This window comes from Abramis brama (genome assembly GCF_963993115.1).
Source record: "Abramis brama genome assembly, chromosome: 14".
NCBI classification, from domain to species: Eukaryota; Metazoa; Chordata; class Actinopteri; order Cypriniformes; family Leuciscidae; genus Abramis; species Abramis brama.
In genome coordinates this window covers 23,841,099-23,859,489 of record NC_139976.1, presented here as the reverse complement: position 1 = coordinate 23,859,489, position 18,391 = coordinate 23,841,099, and the positions used below count along the sequence as shown (strand labels likewise).

Here is an 18,391-nt window from a genome sequence, read left to right as displayed (position 1 = left end):
AGTTGACGATCCATCTCCATATAGTGAACGCGCCTATAGAGAGAAATGCACATGATTACATAATCAGAGCGTAGCCTATTTCTTTTAGTTTTAAATTGTTAAAAAGACATTTCAAGCTTTCTTAAGATATATTTCATGTCTGTGAGGCCTATGCTGAGTTTCGTTAAATTAGGATGAGATGCGCTCCAGTTCACGAGCAATGCAAGTGACCGCGCGGGCGCCTGCATGATTAGGCCTATATCGTCTGCTATATTTCCAGGCAATCGGTTGATAAAAAAATTATTAAAATTAAGATACAATTTATACAAAACGAAATTCACTTCAGAAAAGTCTTTCTACAAAACAAAACTTAATTAAGTGGTCAAAATCATGTCTGACCCGCTCCATGTCTCTCGATATTGCGCATCCTATCTTACTTGTGCTGTTCACTGTTCATAATCAACATAAATAAAAAAAAACAATTAAATATTTTAACAAATATTAAACTAAATGAGCTTAATGGCTACAAAACTTATAGTAAACCTAGACTCTCTATTTGTACAAATTGCTGCACATTCATTTTATTCTGAATTTTGCACACATAAGTTTGAAAGGCATTTGTTTGTGCATGCATAGCAAAACATATCTGCAACATTGATCAAGTTTCGCTGATAATTATGCGTGCATTTATTAATTATTATCTTAATGAATAATGAAACAAGGACGAAGCATATAAACTGCGTTGTTTGTTTAGAATGGAATGGATCGCAAATAGATCCGAATGAAGAAACGAACCATAGTGGAAAATGTTTTTTTTTTTCGTCTATTTGAAAGTTAGGCTAATAAACATGTTATATATATATATGCTTGTCAAATGAAGCTTCATGCACCTCTGAGCTATTTCAGAGACCTGGTTGATTTAATGCTTTACATTCCCCTTCATTAGTGAAATGCAAAATTTATAGCCAAGCCACTGTCATTAAAATGCAGCATGTCATGGGAACCAACAACAGCACATACATTAGGCTATACCCATATTTCTATTTATAACGCAGCCACTTTAAATTCACATAATGTTTCACATCTGAGTAACAGAAATATAATGAAATATAGCCTATATATATATATAATGAAAATGAATTGCCAACATGCCAAGAATATAAAAAAATACCAAGTAAAACACAAATTTGTAAATATTTATTTGAATGTTTCTGTAATGAGCAGTTTTTAGAAAACCAGAATGCCTGTAAATAAACAATATATTAATGACTGGCATTTCACACAAAAGTCAATGAAAATACAGTTCCAAACAGCGCCACAGCAGAACAATTGTCTAAAAGGAGTAGTTGTGTGGGTGTTAAAATATATATTTGTATTTTTGAAAGTATAGGTTGAACATCAACCAGTAATCTCAATAGAACAGGGCCTTGGCGCCATCTACCGGCAATTTTATATTGATATTTAGTAGTTTAATATTTATTTAGCCTCCGTTCATTTCGGCATTTACAACTCGGTTTAAATGAGCTTGCTAGAAGTACATAGAACGATTTTTTTATAACATAGAATTTAAGAATATAATTAAGTAATGCATCCACTCTACTATAGAGCTTTATTATTATTATTATTGTAGCCTATAGCCTATTTCATATTCCCACATGCTCGTGCATAATTGATATTGCAAAATAGGCCTATTCAAAGCTTTTTACTGTTGAGATTCGTTTTTTTATGTATCCAAACCTAAATAGTATTTTCTTAATATTCTTCGAGGATGTTAAAAGCTAGGCCTATGTTAAATAGCTATTAATGTGATTTTCTCTGCTGAAAATTACTTCATCTAATTTAATAATAGCTTTAATAGCTAAAAGATCAAGTCTTCTAGCCCACACCGTTCGAACTGTGTCTCAAATAAGACACGTCTATTCAATTCAATTCAAATTTAGCTGTAGCCTAGCTCTTTTCACAATATTGTTTCAAAACAGCTTTACAGAAAATGTATTTCAGAAATGTACATAGAAAAATACAGTTAGTAAGTTAGTCATTTATTAATCCGTCATACAAGTAGCTGCATAAAAGTACGTGCGCTATTTTTAAATTAGCCAAGGCACGTTTTGCGTTCAGACGTGCAGACGGGCAGACGTTAAGACGGGCAGACGTGCAGACGGGCAGACGTGCAGACGTGTAGACGTTCTCCACACGCACGTTAACACGTCTTTAAGCTTGGTTAGGAAAGAAATGACACAAAGCGAGCGCCATACAGACGTTATGATTTTTTATACATTTCTCACGTACGCCGTCGCCACGTCGCCGTAAGTATACGTTACTACTGTGACGTCGCCATGACGTCGTCGCCGGTCTGTCGTTTGACGTCTCTATCAATCCCATTCAAAAATAGACACGGACTGACGGCGACGGAAGGGTAGACTGCTCCTTCGCCTTCTTCAGGGTAGACTTAGAAAAGGCATTATCCACTCGTCATAGGACTGATCGTTATAGTTGCCGCCTCTACTGCCATGACATCATCGTAAACGCGCCACATTTCAAACGCACAACACAGGGGATGGTGCTCTTGATTCTCGGCATGTGGATGTTTTTAAATTAAATTAAACGTTCTTATAATGGTTTACTATATGGAAGGAAAATTCTTAACGTGTAATTAAACGTTGCGTTCATATTCTGGGCTCATCTGATTTTTTGTACATAGCATAGCCTACTTTGTTATGATTTTAGTATCATAATGATTAATAAATGCACGCACAATTATCCGTGAACTTGATTTGAACAAATGCCTTTCAACTTGTGTGTGCAAAATTCAGAATTAAATGAATGTGCAGCAATCTTTACAAATAGAGAGTCTAGGCCTAATGTACTGTTTTAAACTAGCCTACTGTCATTAAAAAAGCGCATTTAGTTAATGTTATGTTATTTTTTTCCCATCTGCCTATGTTGATTATGAAAAGTGAACAGCACGAGTAGAGAGACATGGAGCGAGTCGGACATAATTTTGACCACTTCATTAAGTTTTGTTTTGTAGAAAGCCTTTCTTTAAAGTGAATTTCGTTTTGTATAAATTGTATGAATAAATAAGAGCAAAATAGACAATTTAATCATTGAGGCGCCCGAGCGGTCACTTGCATTGTACGTTAACTGGAGCGCATCTCATCCTCAAATACACAAAGCTTGAAATGTCTTTAAACGAAATAATTCAAAACAAAAAGAAATAGGCTACTCTCTTATGTAATCCATTATGTGCATTTCTCTCTATAGGCGCGTTTACTACGAATATGGCGATCGTCAACTTCATCTTTGCCATGCACAGACACTGACAGAAAACACTATATAAATAAAAATCAGTGCACGCGTTTTAATAAAATTAAAACTTTAATTGTGATCATTAAAATAATTGAATATTAAATATTTTGTGGCCAAGTTTTGCTCATTTATTAATAGTATATAGGCTATATATAGGCGTAATTTTATTAAATTGAACAAGCGCAAAATTCAGCATTCAATCAAATATTCAAAAAGACTTAATAATAATGTTATTTCAACATAATATCTCGTTATTTCGACATAATGTGCGTGCAACAAGCAAGATGTGCATTTGTAAATCCGGGGATGCGTGCATTGATTTTTATTTATAAAATAGTGTTTTCTGTCAGTGTCTGGCAAAGATGAAGTTGACGATCGCCATATTCGTAGTAAACGCGCCTATAGAGAGAAATAACATTATTATTAAGTCTTTTTGAATATTTGATTGCTGAATTTTGCGCTTGTTCAATTTAATAAAATTAAAACTTTAATTGTGATCATTAAAATAATTGAATATTAAATATTTTGTGGCCAAGTTTTGCTCATTTATTAATAATATATATATATATATATATATATATATATATACACACACACACACACACATATGTGTGTGTGTGCCCTCAGCACATGCGTTAAAAATTATCCGGCGCCGCCCCTGACTGCAAGAAACAGTTTGCAAGAAACTTTTTAACTGCAAGAAACTACAGCGTTGGCTGTTGTCTACTGGCTATTTAAATCTAGCGGGTTTGTCTCGTGCATGGTCTCGTGTCGCAAATACAATAGGCTTGTTTGAGATGCGCCTTGCCTCGCCTGAAATGTATGCGAGAGTAGGCGGCTGCAGTGAGAGGAGGAGTGAAAAAAGCGCAGGCAAGCCGGACAGTTCTCTCTTCTCGTAGTGGATCTGACACCTGCGAGATCAAATGGATATCGCGGGATTCACGCTCGTGCACAGTGTTGCTAATAAACTGGATGTAATTCAAGTTCTGTTGCTTTTATATGAAAATAAATAAAATGAACAAGACACCCAAAGTACTTGTTATTTAATTCCATTCCAAATACATGTTTATCAATATTTTTTTTATTTAATACAGACATATGTGTTTTTTATTTTTTTTATTTTTTTTTAATAAAAATTAAATTGCATAACCCAAAGAGATCGCACTGTCAGATAGTTTGGGAATATTCACACATAACATATACACATAAAACATGATATTAGAGTTTTAAAACATTTTAAAAGAGAACAATAGCCTACATCACAGTTCTTTAAACCAATGAACATTAAGCTGTGTCGTCAGCAAGTCGTTTCCCATCATGCTTTTGATCAGCGCAGTCGGTGGAGAGCAACTGCGCTCGACTGCAGAATCCGACACGTCTGCCTTGCGATCGCGAGAGATTTTTGACATACGTCAGCATGACATCAGAGCAAGGCGGACCGCAGTCGGACACATTTCTAACCGGCATGCATCTCGCGCTGATCACCGGTGATCGGTTCTGCGCAGATTTTGCTCATCTCAAACAAGCCTAATGACACTGGTAGTGACGATTCTGTCTGACCAATCAGTGATCTTCAGTGTTTTCACGTCACATTTTAGTATCGGTACGGTACGCTTGGGACCTCAACAGAGGTGGTACCATTTAAAGCGAGCCGAAGCGAGCCGTACCGTACCGTACCATGCAGTGGAAATGCGCCATAAGTGAGCCGTACCGAACCGAGCCGTACCGTACCATGCAGTGGAAAAGCGCCAAAGCGTGCCGTACCGAACCGAGCCGTACCGTACCATGCAGTGGAAAAGCGCCATTGTTCTCTCTCGCTCCCTTGCGCATATTAATCAAAATCAATTGAGAATTGACACGATGGTAAAAGATCGGAAGACCGAAGTTTCACATGAAGCATTCGGGTATTTTTTTCCTGAATTACTGCTGGGTGTTGTGCTAAAAAAAAAAAAATTACATTGCCTTATCTTCCTTGAAAAGCGTTCCGTCCATTCAGCTGACATGAAAAACACTTTCAATAAACAAAACAAAACCTATCCAATGATTAAATGTTTTCTGTGTTGACAAATCTTGTGCGATGTCCTAACTGCCGGGATAATCACACAATGCCTACAAGTCCGCTAATGACACGTCCGATTCGCGAACTAATGACTCCTTTGAACCGATTCAACCAAAACAATCTTTTAGCCCTGCTGAAAAATCCAGCTAAAACCAGCCTAAACTGGTCAGGCTGGTTTTGGCTGGTCTCCCAGCCTGGTCATAGCTGGTTTATCAGGCTGGTTTTAGAGGGGTTTTGAACACTTTTTTAGCTGGTCAGCCTGGCTGGTCTTAGCTGGTCAGGCTGGTCTTAGCTGGTCAGGCTGGCTGGTCTTAGCTGGTCAGCCTGGCTGGTCTTAGCTGGTCAGGCTGGTCTTAGCTGGTCAGGCTGGCTGGTCTTAGCTGGTCATTGTTGGGCTTAGCTGGTTTTAGCTGGTCAGGCTGGTCTTAGCTGGTCATTGTTGGGCTTAGCTGGTTTTAGCTGGTCAGGCTGGTCTTAGCTGGTCATTGTTGGGCTTAGCTGGTTTTAGCTGGTCTTAGCTGGTTTTAGCTGGTCATTGTTGGGCTTAGCTGGTTTTAGCTGGCCAGGCTGGTCATTTTTGGGCTTAGCTGGTTTTAGCTGGTCTTAGCTGGTCAGGCTGGTCTTAGCTGGTCAGGCTGGTCTTAGCTGGTCTTAGCTGGTTTTAGCTGGTCAGGCTGGTCTTAGCTGGTCAGGCTGGTCTTAGCTGGTCATTGTTGGGCTTAGCTGGTCATTGTTGGGCTTAGCTGGTTTTAGCTGGTCAGGCTGGTCTTAGCTGGTCATTGTTGGGCTTAGCTGGTTTTAGCTGGTCATTGTTGGGCTTAGCTGGCCAGGCTGTTTTTAGCTGGTCAGACTGGCTGACTCTATGTCTTCTCTATTTTTCCTGCCACTGTGTGTTGTGACAAATAATGTAAACAATTCCAAGTATACTTAAAATAATCTTCAGGAGCACAGGCAACCATTCAAACAAATTCCTTTTATTTGATATTGCAGCCCCTTAAAACAACCCATTGATATGCTAACAGTAATGTACAAAATTATTAATTGAAATGATTAAAATGCTAAAAACTATAATAGTAACTAAAGGAGAACAATAACAGAATTATAGAGATACATTTTACATTACATTTTTCTTTTCTTTTTTTATGACATCTTGTATTTTTTGGGATATGTAATACCCCACTTGCTTCTCCCGCTTCTCTCTCTCCTTTTTCGGGTTCTTTTTGTTTGAGCCAGTCACTGAAGCAGACTTGAAAGATAATTTAGATTATTAATTTGTCACTTTTCAACTAGTAAAACTTAGAAAGGTAATCAACTAATGTAAAACCGTTTTACTAAATTGGCTACGGCTACATAAAGTATATGAATGAATGAATGAATAAATGAAATAACAGATTACCTCTCAAAACTTGCAGCTTGGATGGTGTCAGGGGAGGCTTTGCAGAGTGTTTATTCGTGGGACACTCCTTTCCTGACACACTTCTGCTCTTTAAAGTGTTTGTATGTGGATCTTCAAGACAAAACATAAATGAGCTTCAATTGTATGAAAAAAAACACTCTTCAAAATATCTTCTTTTATGTTCTACAGAAAAAATAAACTTATACAGAATATATTCCAGTTGGTAGCTATAAATGTTGTGACGTTACTCCTACTTTGGCTACCACATCAGAGCTGCATTTTTTTTAAAGATCTCAATATTACAAATAAGAAGCTGTATTTTTTTTCCTACAAAGATATCTAGTCATTTCAGTGAGATCTTAACAATTTGTGTGGGACCTTTCAGCACGTGTCAAGCAACTTCAGTCTGGGTAGATGCCATATTTAATTCTAAGTGAATCAAAAATGAGGCTGTGTGGGATATGCATACAGTCAGTTCAAAAGTTTGTACCATCTAAATGTGCTGGATCTTTTTACTTCATCACCACTAGAGCTGAAACAACTAATCGATTTAATCGATTAAAATCGATTATTAAAATAGTTGTCAACTAATTTAGTCATCGATTAGTTGCTAAATAACTTTTATTTGCCGTAAGCGGCTCATTTTATTTGCCGTAAGCGGCTCATTTCGTGCATATTTAAATCTGCGGTGACCAAAGTGTGGCAGTAATGAGCCACCGGAGGTTTTACTCAGCCAGTACAGCAGGAGAAGTAGCGAATAGCCAATAGCTGGCCTTGTTTTGTGTCACATGCTTCCCGCACAGCCAGTGTTGCCAAGTCCGCTTATTATAAGCGACTTTGGGCTTGTTTTTCTGTAAAGTCGCTTACAAATATTGGTAGTCGCGGGTTGCGGTTTTTTGGGCTTGTTTCTAAAGTGTAGTTGCTTATTTTGGGCTTGTTCCCAGCTCCATAAAAAGTTGTCAAACAGACATTGCCTATATTTTAAACGTAGTTTGTCTTGCCTGTTCCCTCTGTCCCTCCCCTTTCCCATACACACAGGAGATGTCAACGAGTACTAACGTTAGCCAATCAGAGGCAGTCTGTTTTTTTATGGTTAGGAAAACGTCAGTGACGTTTAAATGAAAATACGCGCGAGTCGGAAGAAAGAAAAAGGAGTAAAAGTATGGATTCAACCTGTCGTGGGGGATGACTCAAAAGCACTGTGCAGAGTATGTAGCGGACCTCGAAAATAATTTAAAACAAGTAATAACAACTCAGTGAGTGTTTTAGCGCAATTTTCTCACCTCATTGGATCACAACACTAAGAGATAGTAAATCTTTTCCTGGATTTTTTTTGTGCGTTCCCGAGATTAGACCTTCCTTAACATAATGCCGAAAACCCGAAGTCTCTAGGTGGTCTGGTTGAGGAGTAGATAGAAGTGCAAGATTGGTGCACACAGACACAGAACAGAAATCATGAGTTAACAATCGCAATTTGTCCGGTGGAAAATTGCGCTAAAAATGCAGCACCGTTCTCCTCAATGAGGCTTCCGGACATTGGATTTACGGTCTCCAAACACAACGAGTCAAGACAGATCGAGAGCTGTGCTAAAGGTAGATGTAGCTTGTCACACATAAATTAAATCAGCCGATCACCTTGGGGAATTAATTTGCTCAACTTGTGACAAGACATCAAAATGCACCGCATTATTGCTCTGTGTATGTTCACAGAACATAATAAATGAACAGATAAATAATGTATGTTCACAGAAACATAATAAATAAACAACAAAAATAAAAATAAACTGTAACGTTACCATGTGTAGGCTACAGTTTTTCAAAACTGCGCACAGTTAACGTTAACCAATCTGTCCACATGGATGTAAATTGACAATCTGTAGCAACAGTTTAAAATCAGTCCCTACGTCACAGTTTATTTATTGCTAATAAACTTTATTATTAATTAATAATATGTCTATGCGGGGGGGGGGGGAGTCGCTTGTTTTGGGCTTGTTTTTACTGGCCTGGTTGCTTATTTGTCTCGCGAGATCTGGCAACACTGCGCACAGCGTCTGTGCAGCATTCAGCGAGATGGCGGAGGCAGGCGGCAGTGGAGCTCGAGAAAGAAAAAAGCGGAAGATAAAACTAATCGAACGAAGCAGCATTCGGCAGTTTAGGATATCGCACAAGATTTGTCAACAAAGAAAACATTTCATCACTGGAGAGTTTTTTTTTCGACACCATCGTATCAATTGATTTTGATTAATATGCGCGAGGGAGAGAGAGAGCAAGACAGAGCTCGGGTGAGTGCGCGCGCGCGGCCGGGGCTCTCTCTCTGCTCGTTCTTATATATGCCCTGTCAAGCTGACAGGACTTAAAAACGCATGCAAATGATACACTTTGTTTCACTCTATGGTGGTTAAACTCTGCAATTAATTATTTTTTTCTCGGAACTAATGTTTTGGTAGGAACGAAAGTTTACATCGTATATGTTTCTCCGGAATCAGCCAGCGCGAAGGACGTCTATATTCCGATTGGTTGCTGGCGTTTGCCGCTGAACCGCGTCATAGCTTATTACCATAAAGTTGAGCTACTTTCAACTTTCTAATTGATTTCACAGCATAAGCTATAAAGCTGTTTCCCAGGTATAAGCTGTGTGTTTACAGGAAATAAATAAATAAAATGCAATTTACTGCAACTGTATTCTGTTTTATTCTTATTCTTCGTGAAAATATGTTCTGCAAGATTCATTAATAAGCTTTGTTCGGGATGTTAAACTACTTTAGGAGCCCAAAGGACTGCCATGGTAAAAACATTATTTGAAATCTCCTTGTGAAATTTGCTAGAGTACGTATGGGTCAGTGTTTTGATTGCAGAAGAGTTCGACAAAGGATTACTAACACATAATAAAACAACTCCAGGTATGTTTTTGATGAGGATATGACAATGCAAAATGGTTAAAATCTCTAAAAAGTCTATGTTGAATGATAAAGACCCTTTGTTAATAATTTACTTGGGGGAAAAATGGGTAAAACTAAAATATAAGTACATAAACCGATTAATCGATTAATCGTAAAAATAATCGTCCGATTAATCGATTATCAAAATAATCGTTAGTTGCAGCCCTAATCACCACCCATGTTTTCTAAAGTAGATTTTTTTCAATATTTCATCAACATAACAGTACATTTAACCGATTGTAAGTCTGTCTTTTACAGACAGTGTTAGCTGTAGCTTTGATTTCGAATTAAAAGTCAATATGTGATGATCATTAGCTTCAATGCAGAACATTAATAACTATGATTGGGACTGCCATATATACATACATTATAATGAGCAAAATATTGCATTAAAAACGTTGTAAATTCTTTGGGATTAGTTGCTGTGTTTCAGCCATAGACTGTAAAAAAAGATGGACGACGCCCCTTCGCTCTCTTCCATTGATGAGAACTGAAGCCCAATATGGCGCTGACATCTTGGGGCTTGAGTTTGCGCAGTAGCGATCTCGGGACCAGACCTGCGCAGTAGTGAGCAGGAAGTAATCAACGCTCCGCCCTCACTCTCGCCGAATGCACTCAGGGAGAGCGGATTCTGCACACTTTTTAAAAAATTGATTGCAGTACGACAAGAGGCTTGTTAAAATAAAGTATACAATCTCCTCAGTTCTCCGAAGATCCAGACAAAATGTCCGTTGGTGCTTCGGTGACTACTTCACTCAGAGAACCTGTCAATCACAGCTGTCAGTCATGACGTTACACCACCGCATCACATAACTAACTAAAAACCAACTTATTTTTGAAACAGACACTTGATCTTACACCAGCGTGATAAAAACAACAGCAAATGAAAGAAACCACATTTGGAAAAAAGATATTTGAAGTGTAATTTAATTGTTTAGTTGGTCTCACGTCCCGTTGAATAACACGGGGAGGCGGGGCTTATGACCTATACTAGGACCAGTCACCGGGGGGCGATCGAGACGTTTTGGCTTCACTTTTCAGGGCTTGTGCGGCACGCTTGGTTTCAGCGTGTTGTCCTGGGAGGAGTGCATCCACAACAGGAGTTTCACTATGTAATAGTTGATTACTATTCAAGCCACTAGATATCAACTAAAGTGGATTTTCAGAGGGAAACAAATAAATTAAATTGACTTTAGAATTCACAAAATGACAGTTAATTGCATTAACATGCAATGTAATACCTATGAAAAAAAAAAAACATGTCAATGTGTTACATTAACAATGCATCTCTATTTAGTTTTTCACCGATGTCTAGGGGCTGTTTACACCAGGCCACTTCATGCGTTTTCTCAGATCAGATTGCTGTCTGATTTATCAAAACGATTCCATTTACACCTGGTTACATCAATGTGTGTGTGTGTTTTTTTTTTTGCGGATATAAATCCGATCTTCAATTCCCGCTATGCAGATTTAATGGAGTGCACGTCACCGAAAGCAACAGATATGAGATACATTATTTTATTGATCATCAGCTAAAATTTCTGAATCAAAGCCCGCAATAAGAGAAAGCGGAAACAGCCCTGGTAAGATCATTTCGTTTCTTTACATTTAATGATGATGATTGTGTGTTAAGCGTCAGCGACTTTCACTTTGATTTGCGATAGTTTGCACGTTGGTTTGATGAATAGATGCTCATCTGCGGCGATGCGTGTTGCAGTAGCGTCATCATATCTGACTATAACATGACATATAGCCTATAACACGCTCTCACATGTTTATTTTAGGGCTGTCCCCGACTATGGATTTTCATAGTCGAATCAGAATCGTCATGCCTTGCCTATAGTCGACTAATAGTCGAATCATGTGTATGGGGGTGGGGCTGGGGGCGGGGCTTTAACGTTTCAAAGCCGCGATGTACAGAAAATCACACAAAGATATAGAAGAAAATGTATAAAAACATTTTTGATCAATAAAACTAAGAAATAACATAAATAACTCCAGAAAGGCCACACTGCAGATTTGCATTTCACATGCAAATCAAATTAAATCGGCTAAATTACCTGTGCGAGCAGGCCAGCCTACAGCACAACATCGATGCAGCGAAAAAATAATTAATTTACTAAATTAAATTAGAACAGAATATACCTTTCTAATAAATAAAAATACAAAACGAAATAAATCAGAATCAAGTCACAGTATGAGGAGCAAATGTGTGCAAAATGCCTAAAGTGCAGGGGAACATATATTCAAAACACAAGCCACAAATAGTTAGATTAGATAACCCTGACAGATTAATAAATAAAATAAAAATAAAGAAATTATTAAAATAACGATAGTAGCCAGAATTTTCAACTTTGTCTTTTTAACTGCAGAAACAACAATAAATGCTAAACTGGAGAGGCAGTCTTTTTAGCTAAAAATGTTCACAGCATCCAAACATAAAATTAGAACCGGCTGAAAAGTTTTGAAATCACTTGTAGGCCTACCTGATCGAGAGAACAAACCCAGTCTTTCACTCTGTCTGTGTCCGTTGGAGTCTTTTCAAATTGTGCGCGCGGATAAAATACATTCTAACGTGAAACCCAGTCTATGCGTGAAACATGTTAACGTTGGCCGGCAGAAGTGCGATCATGGTTTTCCTGATGCTAAATCCAGGCTTGGAGAATATCCTTTCTGATGGTGTACATCCACACTTTAGATTTTCTTATCCCAGACATTGTTAAAGATTTAAATCCTTGCCGCGAAGACGCTCCTCTGTCGGTCACGGATTGAAAGTGAAACTTAAATCTGTCACGGGGTGTTTGGATTTATTCACGCACGTTAAAAAAATATTTATTAAAAGCTTCTTGCACATTTTTATATAGGCCTACAGCATTATCATAATAGGCTGAATATTAACGTATTGACATAAAAGCTAGTTCTATGTGAAATCAGACATTGAGCGCCCTCATATAGCCAAAGTGGCATGATCCTCGTTTCATAACACCTCTGCGAAGATTCGACCGTGAGATCGGTAGTCGAATCAGGCTCCTCCTATCGAAGCATCGAATCTTCGACTATTCGGGGTCACCCCTAGTTTATTTTTTAATAAACCATATTCAACAACATATAAAAATGAAATAATCTTTAGAGTAAAGCCGCAGCCATCATTACCAAGCGCGAACCATTGACAGTGAATGAAACGAAGCGAACTTAGCCTGCAGGCCGTAGTGTGATATGCGTAAACCAATGGTGTAAACATAATCATAGAGATGACGTGCCACGGGTTTTTATTTAAAAGAAAAAACGTAGCTTGTGTTTGTATGTAGGTCTAGGCAATTTATATTCACAATACTTAATAACTAATATTATTTTATTGCATTTGTATTAAATGTTTGAAGAGGTAAAAAAAATATCGGTCGGTCTTAACTAGTGTTGGGCGATATGCTCCATTTTCATATCGTCCTATCGTCAGCCTGTAAGATCGGTGGTACGCGATATTATCGTGAGGGGGCGGGGCTTACTTATTTGATCATTAACTTGCTTATTTACTCGTTAATTTGCTTGTTTTATATATGAGAATTGTTTTCTATTTTGGTAGCAAAGTTGGAGTGTTTATCAATAGGCTAAATCAGGTTATTTCCCGGTATAGTAAGGTAAAAAAAAAAAGATCCTAATCATTCTTGTATCTGACTCAGAATATTTCAACATGTCAGCGGGAAATTTACGGACACACATTATCCTCTCATGCCGTTACAGATGCAGCATTTTGACTGTACTTCTGCACGAGATGAGAACACGTTTTAATAATTTCTTGGGTCAAGAAAGAGTCAGAGTTTGTGATATATGTCCTCCTACCAGTGCTCTCTCTGTCTGTATGCAAGTGCACTTCACACATCGCACTTCAATAAGCCCGAAGAACGCGGGTTAATGTGTTTTAAATGCTGAGAGAAATCAAAGGCAAAAATCTAAAAGTCGATCGGTTATACTTAAACTTATGACTTGACTCCGATAAAGGAAAACAGGTTAATGTGTTTACATGACATGCATTGCCAGTTTATTCAGCATAATCGAGTTAATAACGTGCATGTAAACGCGCTCATTCCCTGAAAGTGAAAGCAGAAACGGACTGAGCTTTCGCTGCATTAACAGCGCGTTCTCTCAGAGACGACGGTGGATATAACGGTATAGCAACTATCTTAATTTACTGGCTTAATATTTCTCTTGTGGACTTACATTATTGACAGTGAAACAATTAGAAGAATATTACTTGTTAAACAAGTGTTTGAAGTAGGGGTGACCCCGAATAGTCGAAGATTCGATTGGAGGAGCCTGATTCGACTACCGATCTCACGGTCGAATCTTCGCACAGGTGTTATGAAACGAGGATCATGCCACTTTGGCTATATGAGAGCGCTCAATGTCTGATTTCACATAGAACTAGTTTTCTGTCAATACGTTAATATTCAGCCTATTATGATAATGCTGTATATGAAAATGTGCAAAGAAATAAGCTTTTAATAAATATTTTTAATGTGCGTGAATAAATCCAAACACCCCGTGACAGATTTAAGTTTCACTTTCAATCCGTGACCGACAGAGGAGCGTCTTGGCGGCAAGGATTTACATTTTTAACAATGTCTGGGATAAGAAACTTTAAAGTGTGGATGTACACCGTCAGAAAGGATATTCTCCAAGGCTGGATTTAGCATCAGGAAAACCATGATCGCACTTCTGCCGGCCAACGAACATGTTTCACGTCAGAATGTATTTTATCCGCGCGCACAATTTGAAAAGACTCCAACGGACACAGACAGAGTGAAAGACTGGATTTGTTCTCTCGATCAGGTAACGTTAGGGTACAAGTGATTTCAAAACTTTTCAGACGCTTCTAATTTGATTTTTGGATGCTGTGAGTGTGAACATTTTTAGCTAAAAAGACTGCCACTCCAGTTTAGCATTTATTGTTGTTTCTGCAGTTAAAAAGACAAAGTTGAAAATTCTGGCTACTATCGTTATTTTAATAGTTTCTTTATTTTAATTTTATTTATTGATCTGTCAGGGTTATCTAATCTTTATTTGTGGCTTGTGTTTTGAATATATGTTCCCCTGCACTTTAGGCATTTTGCACACATTTGCTCATCTTGTGACTCGATTCTGATTTATTTCGTTTTGTATTTTTATTTATTAGAAAGGTATATTCTGTTCTAATTTAATTTAGTAAATTAATTGTTTATTTTTTCGGTGCATCGATGTTGTGCTCGCACAGGTAATTTAGCCGATTTAATTTGATTTGCATGTGAAATGCAAATCCTGTCCGTGGCCTTTCTGGAGTTATTTATGTTATTTCTTAGTTTTATTGATCCAAAATGTTTTTATACTTTTTCTTCTATATCTTTGTGTGATTTTCTGTACATGGCGGCTTTGAAATGTTAAAGCCCCGCCCCCAGCCCCATCCCTATACACATGATTCGACTATTAGTCGACTATAGGCAAGACATGACGATTCTGATTCGACTATGAAAATCCATAGTCGGGGACACCCCTAGTTTGAAGTTGCTTTTGATTTCACAGACGGCAGAGTTGTGCTGCGTTCTTGAACTAAAGACTTTTATTAGGCCTATATAATTTTAGTGATATTATTATCATTAATATTTTGTAATTGTATTGTTTTTAGTGTTATTAGTGTCATTCAATGTTTTGTTAATGTGCTATGGAAACAAAATACTGACGAACAACGATGCCGTCTTCATCTTGGCTCTAAATGATGTGTCTGTTAAAGCAAGCACTCTTGACAATTTGTGAATGGATCTCATACGCACGTCGGTGATGTCGCAAGTGTGGTTATGTGGTGATGTCGTTATGAATTTAGGCAAGGCAAATTAATTGTAGTTCATAATTAATGTACCCATTAATGTTCATGTTTCAGTACCCATGCCTACATATGGGTGTGTTCATATGGATGAAAGCCTGTTGTGTTCAGTCTCTTGATTTGTGATAGAGGCAGCTATTGTGAAACTCACCTTGTCAAGGTGACTGCATCAAGATCTTGTCCTGAAGAATCACAGGGCCAAACGCTAGGGATTATTTCATCTGATAACAAGAGCATAGCCATAAGTTTAAGAACTCTAATGATATCTTTAGCCCCTGATATTGCATTGGGGATATCAATTCAAACATTTTAAAGGCTAAGAGTATGAGCCATGAGTAAGCTGGCCAGATATCTGTGAAAAATAACTTGCGTGCCTGAACCATATTTAGCATTTAAAAGTAAAAAGAATTTCAGTATTTATCAGTAAAAAATACATACAAATAAATAAATACCCCTGAGTATGGTGTCTGTCTCACTGGCCAACATAACTCAAAACAGACCTAGAGAAATAAAATAAAATATACCAATGACCATGATATCCTGTTATCATAATAGTTAAATAAATTATTATAACTACGACCATTATACCATTATATTTGTCGCCTATTATTTAGCCTACAGGCTTCTCAAGGACAATCACACTGAAAAAACCTGGGGTTAATGATTTTAAAATGTGAGACTTCTTTCAAAAGCATAAATCTTACAGACCCCAAACTTTTGGACAGTAGTGCATTGTATGTTTGAAGTGGTTTTGCTTACTAATCATATGGTTCATAGCCATGGAGATTTTCTTGGACGGGGGTGCAGCAGGCCTTCAGCATGATGATCTACAGTAGGAACATAACATGCAATTTCACAGAGCCAACACTGTTACATAGGATTTACAATAGGGTTTATTACAAGAAACCAAGCCAGAGCAGAGGTGAACTGCAGAAAAGAGAAAGAATTATATATTTAGATAATATATTAAGATAATAATTAATTATATATTAATATAAATAGATGCATATGAAATTAATAATTCACCCTTTGTTGTAGAGGTTTTTTTCCTGTTGCTCCTGAAATCACTTTTTTTAAATCACTATTTGTAAGTGACGTCACTGATTAACAGTGCAGTGCATTCTTTTAGGTTAAATAAATTAGCTTACTTCCAATCACCCATTGACAAATTACCAGCAAAACAAAACTATCAAAAACTGTTATCTACACAAAGATGTGGTTAAAACCCCAAACTTTTATCAACAAGAGCTCCAGTCAGACTATAGTTTGCCTTAACGTAAGTTAGGCCTAAGTTAACTTACCTCTTCTGAAACTGGTTGAGATGCTAACGGACTTTTTCGAAGACACAAAACCATTTCTATAAAGTAAATATTCAACAGGAGCGTGTCAATTACACGTAATAAAGGTGTCAGGGACGTTTGTATGTATTATTTGTGTGAATTTGTTGACTAAACTCACCTGAAAGCAGTGAAAACAACAGCGAGAGACAAGAGTTTTGCTGTGTGTCAGTTGATGACGTTTCCCGTTTCCATCTGCTCTCGCGCGCACAGCGCGCTCGCTCCAGTGTTTGAATGCGAATGTTCGAATGTTCACGCGCACGCACATTAAAACACTTCAAAGTCACGCAGCATTTAAATAAACATCTAGAATTAAAAAATCATTAATATTAAATCATGAATTTAAAACTCATTGTGTAGTTATATGACCCATTCATGTGCAATATGCCAGGTTTATGGCAGGCGAGTAAAAAAAATTGTGACAGTGACAGAAGTATTAAAAGTTTTTTTATTTTATTTTTGAAAAATTCAATTTACATTTATATAATGATAAGTTGCGTTAGAATACTAATAATTGCGTTATATTACTAAATGGCAAGCAAACAAACAAACAAAAAATCTGGGTTCCAGACGGTTCCAATAATTAACTAGTGTATATTATAATCAACTTCGTCTATATTAACTTATTGTGTGTGTGTGTGTGTGTGTGTGTGTGTGTGTGAATTATTATTATTATTATTATTATACATAATTTTATATATATATATATATATATATATATATATATATATATATATATATATATATATATATAATATTGTGAGATGTTCATCAGCTTGGCTAGGCTGGGAGACCAGCTAAAACCAGCTGACCACCAAATTGTCCAGGCTGGGAAACCAGCTTGACCAGCTAGGAAAGGCTGGGAGACCAGCTAAAATAAGCTATAAACCAGGCTGGGAGACCAGCTTGACCAGCTAGGCCAGGCTGGGAGACCAGCTAAAACCAGCTAAGCCAGGCTGGGAGACCAGCTTGACCTGCTAAGCCAGGTTGGGAGACCAGCTAAAACCAGCAAAGCCAGGCTGGGAGACCAGCTTGACCAGCTAGGCCAGGCTGGGAGACCAGCTAAAACCAGCTAAGCCAGGCTGGGAGACCAGCTAAAACCAGCTACTTCCAGCTTAAACCAGCTAAAACCAGCCAACCAGCTTAGGCTGGTTTTAGCTGGATTTTTCAGCAGGGAGTTTAGACTGTTTGCGGTAAATGCAGTTGGGTTGTCGAGGTCAAAACTCTAAATAAGCTGTGAATCAAATAAACTTACTATAAATAATGTTGTCATTTTTTTACTCTTACACAGAAGGATTTTGTGAAGGTGTGAATCATTTTTGATTAATATATATTAAAGTTCTGTGTAACAGATTATTAACGGAGATTATTATTGCGCGAAAGTTATCACAATTTGTTTGTGTGTGTGTGTGTGTTGCACATCCATAATTGCAAAGGGGACGCGATTAAAACTCTATAAGTACATAAATGTATCAAATAACCATTCCGAGACGTTTAGTCCATTCTCATTCGTGTTTATTC

At 37.5% G+C, this 18,391-nt stretch overlaps 1 long non-coding RNA gene across 2 annotated transcripts; it reads right to left on the bottom strand.

The window, feature by feature from the left end:
* Nucleotides 1-6,305: 6,305 nt before the first annotated feature.
* LOC311095850 lies at nucleotides 6,306-17,423 on the bottom strand. 2 transcript variants are annotated; one of them, XR_014608917.1, is made up of 7 exons: nucleotides 16,992-17,421; nucleotides 16,835-16,890; nucleotides 16,293-16,360; nucleotides 15,986-16,033; nucleotides 15,685-15,754; nucleotides 6,744-6,854; nucleotides 6,306-6,593 (listed from the first exon to the last, which is right to left on the bottom strand). It is a non-coding gene; the product is annotated as an uncharacterized lncRNA (long non-coding RNA). The 2 variants fall into 2 exon arrangements; XR_014608916.1 differs by lacking the exon at nucleotides 15,986-16,033 and having other exon boundaries at nucleotides 16,992-17,423.
* Nucleotides 17,424-18,391: the final 968 nt, after the last annotated feature.